The 8707-nt window shown below is 39.5% G+C and overlaps 1 protein-coding gene across 1 annotated transcript in view; it reads left to right on the top strand.

The window, feature by feature from the left end:
• The first annotated feature begins 319 nt into the window (after positions 1-319).
• The window catches only part of SCML2 (Scm polycomb group protein like 2), a 71932-nt gene continuing 63544 nt past the window's right edge, over positions 320-8707 (top strand). The window contains exon 1 of the mRNA XM_028523015.2: positions 320-467. The gene's annotated coding sequence lies outside the window, so the exon portion shown is untranslated. The remainder of the gene's footprint in view (positions 468-8707) is intronic.

Raw genomic sequence — 8707 nt, 5'->3', positions numbered from 1 at the left:
TGTGGTCAGGGTGGGTGGTGGCCGAGAGTCGAAGGCGATGGTCAAGGGGAGCGAATTCCCAGGATGGAACTTGACGCGCACCCTGGATTCCCAGTTAGGGCCCTCCCGACCACTGTCTTGGGTGCAGGGGCTACGACTGGTTTTATTTTGGCGGGAGGGCAGATTGTGGGAGGAGGATATGGGAAAACGGCCAAGAGCTTTCCCGGGCTCACACTGTCTGCGCGCGCGGGCTCACGGTTTAGCCCCCTACTCGGGCCCCGCGTGCAGCCGCGGTCAAAGGGCGTGCACGCGGCAACCGCAGAGCACGCGGGCCAGAGGGGGCGGGGCGCTAGTGGCGGTTGCGGGGCATGCGCGGCTCCGCGCGCGGCTTCTCAAATATGGCGGCAGCGGTGTGAAGACTGGTGCCTGTTCGCGGGAGTCGTTGACCAGAGTGACCGAATTTGCTCCTTTTGCCGACAAGACCTTAGGTATGTGGTGGCTCCGGGCCCCTTGAGGACCAGAGAGGCAGAGCCTTGTGGTCTAGGATCTGGTTGTTTTCCGCCGGCGGGTGGGTAGCCCAGAGCCTTTCGCGGCGCGTCCCGCGCGAGGAACGCCCCCTTAGCCTCCCCGCGGGATCCGGCCTTAGCTGGGCCCTACACTTCTGTCGCCCACCTTTGGCGACTTCATTCCTCGAGGCCAGGGATCCCCTGCCACATGTAGTGCCCTCAGCCTTTCTCGTGTCGCGTCTAAGAATCCCCCCGGGTCCCGTTGCACAGCACCCTCCGGAGCATCCTCCAGCGATGAGTGGGGTCGGGTCGGGGCCCCGGGGCAGGGCAGGTGGGCGGTGGGGCTGACTTTGCGCGGTTGGGGATGACTTTGTGTGATCTGGGCTTAAACTCGCTCTGTTGCTCTCCGGGGACCTGTGAAGTAAACTTTTGGAGTTTGGGAGTGAAATGTCAACTCGGAAGGATGCGCCAGTGGCGGAGCGCGGGCTTGGGCATTGGTGCGAGGTGCACCTCAGAGTCGCGCCTGGGGCTCGTGGCTGTTGGGGGTGGGGAGAAGCAGGGGGGCGCGCCAGTGGCCTTTAGGGAGGGGGGGGGTTGGTGCGCCGCGGGAGGCTACGGCCGGCTCTCCGATGGGGGGTGGGCGGAAAGCGCGGCTCCTGCTCTCCGAAAGAGTGGAGGAGCAGGGGAGCGGAGGAGCAGAGGAGCGGGGGAGTGGAGGAGCGGGGGAGTGGAGGAGCGGGGAGTGGAGGAGCGGAGGAGCGGGGGAGTGGAGGAGCGGGGAGTGGAGGAGCGGAGGAGCGGGTAGTGGAGGAGCGGGTAGTGGAGGAGCAAGAAGAACAGGGGAGCGGGGGAGCGGAGGAGCGGGGAGTGGAGGAGCAGAGGAGTGGAGGAGCGGGGAGCGGAGGAGCGGGGGAGCGGAGGAGCGGAGGAGCGGAGGAGCGGAGGAGTGGCGGGGCTGGCTAGGGACCTTTGCTACCTTCGTTTCCAGACGGCGTTCTCGCTTTTCCCACTTGGTTAGTAGTTGTGCCGCATCCTAGTGTGAATCGTCAGAGGGAGAGCGTATAGGTGAATTTAATAGGTTTTGCGCTTTATGGTTTTACTTAGCTTTGAGGGCTCAACAGTAATTGGGCTTCTCCTCCCGCAAAATGTTTTGACAGCACAGGTATTTAGGTACAAGTTCTCATTTAAGACTACTGATTTTTAAAAAACGTTGTAAAACATTTGTGATTTATTATAAAGTGTGATTACAATGTCATATTGTCCTCTACTTTGAAGAATTAGATTAGGATTGATGACTTAGCTGTAGGGTGACTTTGGGACATCTCTAGAAAGTGAATGGATCGGTTAGGGAAAACTGAGGCAGGGGAAGTGAGTATTTCATTGTGATCATATGATTTACAAAATTAAAGTTTTCTCTCCTAAAAAGCACTGCAGATACTGCTGCATTTTTAATGATCCCAGAGCTATTTGTATTTCTGTTTTGGGGAAAGAATATTATAAGATGTATAATACTCATGGAATATAGCTTCGTATGACAAGCAATTGTATAACAATAGTTCATAGATGCAGATTTAATTTTCATCATGAGCAGTGCTTGGGAATGTTCTTCAATAATGACAATCTTTGCCTTTATTGCCATTCTTTTTCTGAATTACTCACTAAATAATGTATTTCCAAGGATGAATGTTCTTTTATTCTGTTTGTAGTTTTGTATATTTAATGGGAGAAGTGTGAAAATAAGCTTTTGGAAATGAATCCAATTGGGATTTCAAGAAAGCACTAACCTGATGTCTTGTGTTTGTTCAGCTGTACCTTTATCCATAGTTTTCAAAACAGTCTGATAGAATTAAAAAAAAAAACCTTAGTCTAATACCATTTAAAATGGTTTTGGAATTTTTGAATAAATTTTATATATGTTACACAACCATATGTGTTCTTTGAGGGTGTATACCTGTTTACTAAGAGAATTTGACTTGTTTTGAAGTTGATAGTTTGGAAAAAAAGATTAATGTAACCAAACTACATTGTGTGTGAGGATGCTTTAAAGCTAAGGATGTCATAATATGTACAAAAAAATTAGACCCAGTCTTAAGTGATACCAGTTTTTCTCATGAGGCAGTAGGTCAGTCCTTTTGGTTTATAGTTCAATCAACACATCTTTATTAAGTGTTGATAGTCAACACTGTGCTGTCAGTGTGGAGTTCAGTTCAATGTACATTTATTTAGAGGCTGCTATGTGTGGTGGTTTCTGGGTGTTTAAGGCTGTTCATCAGTAGTTTATTCCTGAAAAGTTCAAGGTTATAGCTAAGAAAACCTGTATGAATGTAGAACAAGCAGTCCTCTTATTTCAAGGGCAAATTCAGGAATTTTGGTCATAATTCTCTAAGTGAAATTCTGGGTGTAACTTAATTTTCTGACTTGTGTGATTTTTAACTTATACCTCTTTTGTTCTGATTCTGTAAAAATGCATTTTTATGAGAGATTATTTTCTGGATCAGACATAATGTTTGAGGGGAAATTGACTGGTGTAACTTGAAATCAGAATATGCTTTGGAGATTGGGTATTTTTAATGCTAAAAAAATCTACTTCTATAACCAAGTAGTTTAGGAGGTAACTAGATATTTACTGACTGGTCATTTAGAGCACTTTCTTTTTGCAAAATGTTTTAGAACTCTCTCTGAGCTCAAAAATAACAAATAAAGGTTATGATGGTCAGCTATAAGCCAGATGTGACTCTTATTTTCTTTAGGGTTTGTTCCTTTTTAGCTGCCTGCCTGTTCCTCCCAGATGCTTCCTATCTCCCCTCTTCCTGCCCCTGTTCCCTTTGCTGTTGGTGTCTGTTTCCGCATCATTGAAATGGTCAGGGTAATCCTGCACTGCCTCACTGAGAAATAATTGATGATATACTAAAGTGCCTTGAAAAGGCTGAGTAAATACCAAGTCTTTGAATGAAAATGACGTAGTCCCTTGTCCCATTTAAGGAAGATCCCAACCACAATTTTAGTTTGAGCTCTTGGAGGATGGGAGAGAGTAGAAAGAGGACATTTTCACTTGAGTATTTTACTGCTCTTCTCTTTGGGTTAATACAAATCACTTGTAACTTTAGTAGCTGGAACACTGGTGCATGCAAGGGATCTTTTGCTATTTGAGTTATTAGTCACCTCTAGTCCTTTTTTTTTTTTTTTTGGCCAGGTTACCCTGTGTATAACTTTCCCCTCTATTCTCATTTCAGTTGTAAATGGAAATCTGAGTTCATCTCTATTAGCTCCTCTTCTGGGGAGAGACCCCATTGTCTCCTTATTGACATATTTCTGATTTTTGGAAATACAAGATATGAACAAAGTGAGATCTCTCACAGTCATCAATGTTAGAGTCGTGAGGCTATGGCGGGAATATTGGTCTGGCATTGCCAGCTGTTTTGTAGTTTGGAGTGACCAAATCAAGTGCCCCTAAGAATTTTAGGAACATTATTAATGTCTGAAAATTACTACATAATATCTTATAATTTGAAGTGATTGTTGATTTCAGAAACCAAAAAAAAAAAAAAAGTGGAAATTTTAAAAATGGCAAATGTTGGTGATTTTGAAAGAAAAAGTTTATCCTTCCTTGGCTTGGGGGTCTTAATATTTATGATGTTTTTACCTTGGGGAAATCTGCTGTTTATCTTCGATTAAAATGGGTTAGTATAATTTAGTGATAAGTTTTCTAGGCTCTAACTAGTTTGGGATTTAGTTACTCTAAGCATACAAATGCCTTTATTGTAGTGATAACATGTCATTTTTAAAAAGATAGCACAGATGGTAGTTCTGAAAGATGGTGAAAATTCTGAGAAAATTTCAGAAACTATCCAGGATTTGAAATGTGCATATGTTCTTTGGTTTTCATGAGTAAGGCATTTTTGCTTATTTTGTGTTTACGTTGTCTAATATAACTAAACCTTAGCGACCTTATAAATAATAACACTAGTGATTTTAATGCTAAGTGATTTCTACTAAACATATATCCCTAAATCTTTCTCTTTCATTTTTTGGACCTGCGATGGAAAGGTTTTAATGTAAGAAATAGGGATAGCTTACTGTGTTAAAGGTGAAAGATTTGAAGCTCCTATAAGCAGTTTATATGATGGTACTGGTAACTTAATTTCACAATCATCTGACCCAGGCTAGATGAATTCCTTATTAAAGAGTTAAAAAAAAATAAGCTTTGTATGAGTAAAGAGCTGGGAAACATTTGAAAATGGAGAGCATTTGATTACCTACTACTTGTGATCTATGTTTATGGCTGTGGCTCTGCCCCTTCCTAAGTTTATAGGAGCAAATTGTTATAAGAGCGGAAAGAGAGTGTCCACCTTTTGTGGTAACATGCCATTGTAAAATTCAGATGGGACAGATATATTGCAATTCTAGGGCATACTTTAAGGATGCTTTCTTTTCTCAGGGAAAGTTGGTGAGACTTTTTTTGCTTCTTGTCTTTAGACCATATATTTGATTTATCTGGACTTCTGTTTCTCATAAGGATTAACTGGTGCTGAATTCCAGACATAAACAGCTTCATTTGCTTAGGCTTTTAAGCACGTGTATTGACAAAGTTCTTATTTTTTTAAACATTTGGTCACTTTTCCCAGCTCTCATCATTTTTAGCTGGTTTAAGATTTTGATATTTAGTTTTAAATTAAGCAGTGAATGAATCAGATGTGTTTCTTCTCCAGTTCTCTGCCTTTGAATACAGTTGTAAACATGTGCCCTTTGCTGTGAAATGTGTCTTCTTTTTCTTTTGATAGATTTAAAGTATTATGTGGAATATTTTTGAATATACTTTAAAGTTTTTTGAAATGTAATTATCAGTATTTTTTATTAACTTGGTAGAGTTTTAATAAATCTGTTAAACACATTGTCTTTGATGGTTATTAAAAGAAAATATAGTACTCAATAATGATAAGTACATTTATATATTGCTTGGTTTAGACTAGAAACTTTGAGATTTTTTGAGGTTGTAGAAATATTTAAATAAGCAATTTACTGACACCTGCCTCATATTTGAAGCATTGTCAGGGATGTTTAGTTTTCTGGTCACTTCAGATTGTGGTTTATTGCATGCTTTTCTGTAGCCTGTTGTCTAGCAGGAATTGTCATTGTCATCATTCCCATTATTTCTTGTAGGGCTGGTGTTAGAAACCATAAATCTAGACTGCTGTGATAATAGGAACAGGCTGTAATCTGACCCAGTTCTTTGGTTGAAATGTGGCATGGAGAGCTGCCTGTAGTAGTAAATTGACATGCCCTGCTATTAAGTCCAGTCCTCTGCAAATGTTGGTGGGCAGCAGGTCTTTAGACAATTAACCTGTGGCTGTGTTTTAGAACTTTAGGAATTTGCAAGTATAAACTGGGATTTTTGCAACCCTTGACTTGTCTTTCACTTATCTGTTTTCTGACATAACATACATACTTCTTAACTAAATGCATAACTTTCACATACATTATTTTAAAATTGTAAGTATGAATTATTTTAACTTGTAGGCTATGTTTTTAGATAAATTAAAAATTCTTGAAAATAGTTTTTTGGGGGCTTGTCTTTACACAGAAAAAGATTAACTTCTAGTTTGTTGCAGTCAGTTTTACTAAAGCATACTTAAAGTTGCCTCTCTAGAACTCTTAATTTCCTCCAGAAGGTTTGATTTGATAAACCCTCACTACCAAAAATGTTCATTGCTAATATTGATTATTGACAGTTCAGAGATTAAAATTTATTTTTAAAAGTAATCACACATTAAAATTTAGCTTTTTTCTGTTTACTTTTATAGATATATCAGAAAATGGGAAATTTGATAATTTACTTGGAATATTAACATGATGAATCATGTCCAATTCAACAGGTTACATATGGCTGTACAGTGGATATATATGCTTTTTCTATCCTGTGCTAGGATAATCTCCATTACCAGAAGCAAAATTTTAGTTAAAAGAGCTAGTTTTTCTTTGTAAAAGGAAAATATATAGCTATAATGTATTTGAATCAAATCAATGTGTGTTTTTGCATTTAAGCATGAATGTGAAGTAACCTTGAAACCAAAGTTTCAAGCCAAAATAAATTATTTTCCAGTCAAAACAAAAAACTTAAAGGTTTTATGCAGTTAACTCAGACTTCTCTATCATCCTTTTGTGTATTGACTGGGCAATAAAGAGCTATTTTGTTTGTTTTACAAGTTTGAAAGCAGTGTTTGTATAATGAGGTAGACTAAAAATGAAAAAAAATTCTACTTGTGCTATTTCATTAATAGTCTCTGGTGAGTTATATGTGTGTACTATAATTTCCATCACTTAGTCCATCATTTTCTTTAAAACTACCAACAAACATTTATTAACCTCTCTTAGCCTTGAAACTTCTTATTGTTAATGCATATATTCAAGGAGATAGAATGAAATATTTTTGCAGTTAGATTATTTTTTGTGTAGGGACTGTGTTTTCCTTTTTTGTGTGAATATTGGTTTTAGCACATGTTTTGGTTCCAATTGTTATATAATTAGAACTTATACACTGAATTTTGGTACAACACGTATTCCTAGTTGCTTTTCTCCCTGAAAAAAAAAATACCTGTAGTACTAACCCATTTATGCTGGGGCCTATCTTTTTGGGACCTCAAACATCCTAGAAATCAAATCCAGAGTAGAAATGTAAAGGTCTGGTAGATGATGGAAAATAAAAAGATGTGGGGAGCCAGGAATTGTCTTTAAGATCTCAAAGAATTTTCTCTTTGGTCTATTGACCTAGAGTTGTGTGTAAATGAAGACAGCAGATTAGACATTGAGAAAAGGAACAGAGAGGACAACAATGACAGCCAAAAGAAAAATATCACCACATTTTTAAAAACCGCAGTGTTCTGGTGCTCTGTAATTTATGTATAAGTAACCTGTAGCACAGCAGATTTTATTTACTTGTTTAGCAAACATTTTGGGGGCCCTATTATGTGATGGACACCGCATAGACACTGGAGAATACAAAGATGAATCATACATAATATTGTTCCCCAAACCTTGTAGTTTACCACGGGAGATAAGGAATGTACATACACACAACAGAAGCAATTTTGGCATAATGGTTAAACATTCATGGACCTCGGTTCAAATCTAGTTGGGTGATCTTATGCAGCTCTTTGAGCCTCAGTATCCTTAACTTTCAAATGAACATTAATAACAGTATCAATTGATAACAGGCTTTAGATAAGAAAAAGGTATAAAAGTCCCTAGTAGGGTATCAGTCATTCAGCAAGAGCTCAGTAAGTGACAGCTCTTAATGTTATTATTACCACTGCCAACACCACCATCATTAGACCCCAGGGACTGTAATCTTTATTTTCTTCTGTCTTCATGGATCTATTCTGTCCAGGATGCATGGTGTATTTTTTTTATTTCTCCCTTTCAAATTATATACAGTATATTGGAATCCTGTCTTTTGGTGTTTGACAAACTAGATTTGATTAATTTTTCTTTTGCTACCAGCTTTCTGATTTGAACTTGATAAGATAGGAGGGGAATCAAAGATAACTTATAACTCAGAAAGACTGGGAGTTCATAGTGCCTGTTAAAATAGGAAGCAGTGGAAGAGGAGCACATTTTAGAGGGCAAAAGAGTTTGATTTTTTTTAAATGTAGTGTTTGAAGTGATTGTGAGGCATCCAAACTGATGTTCAATTGGCTAGACTAGAAATTTTGGAGAGAGATAAGGACTAGAGATACTGATACAGGAACATCCACATAGGGGTGTTATATCAGCCATGGAATAGAATGAGATTCTAGACTCTAAAATTTCTAGAATCTAGACGAACAGACTGAGCGACTAAGCAAGATCAATGGCTAGGACAGAAGGAGGAAGTAGACACAGGGATAATAGAGGTAGGACAACCAGGAAATAACACATGTCTGAGGCTCAAAGAAGAGAGGTGTCAGGAATGAAGAGTTACCTACCACAGAGGGCTTCTGAAGTGTCAAGGAGAATGACTGAAATGGGGTTTGATGTCCAGGAGGCAATTGAAGACTTGGAAGCAGTTATAGGAGAAGAGGGAAAGTAGAGGCCAAATTGCAGAAAGTGAGGTATCACAGCAATTCTTTGTATTATGGGTATTATCATATTTATTACCAAAATCCTGGCCATCAGGAAAAGATTAATATGGTAAATATCTAATATAGTTTGACAGTCTTTTCTACACCAATAAAAATTTGATGTTA

The sequence above is a fragment of the Phyllostomus discolor genome, chromosome X, assembly GCF_004126475.2.
Source record: "Phyllostomus discolor isolate MPI-MPIP mPhyDis1 chromosome X, mPhyDis1.pri.v3, whole genome shotgun sequence".
Taxonomy (NCBI): domain Eukaryota; kingdom Metazoa; phylum Chordata; class Mammalia; order Chiroptera; family Phyllostomidae; genus Phyllostomus; species Phyllostomus discolor.
The sequence above is the reverse complement of the archived record's forward strand: the minus strand, read 5'-3'. Positions and strand labels throughout refer to the sequence as shown.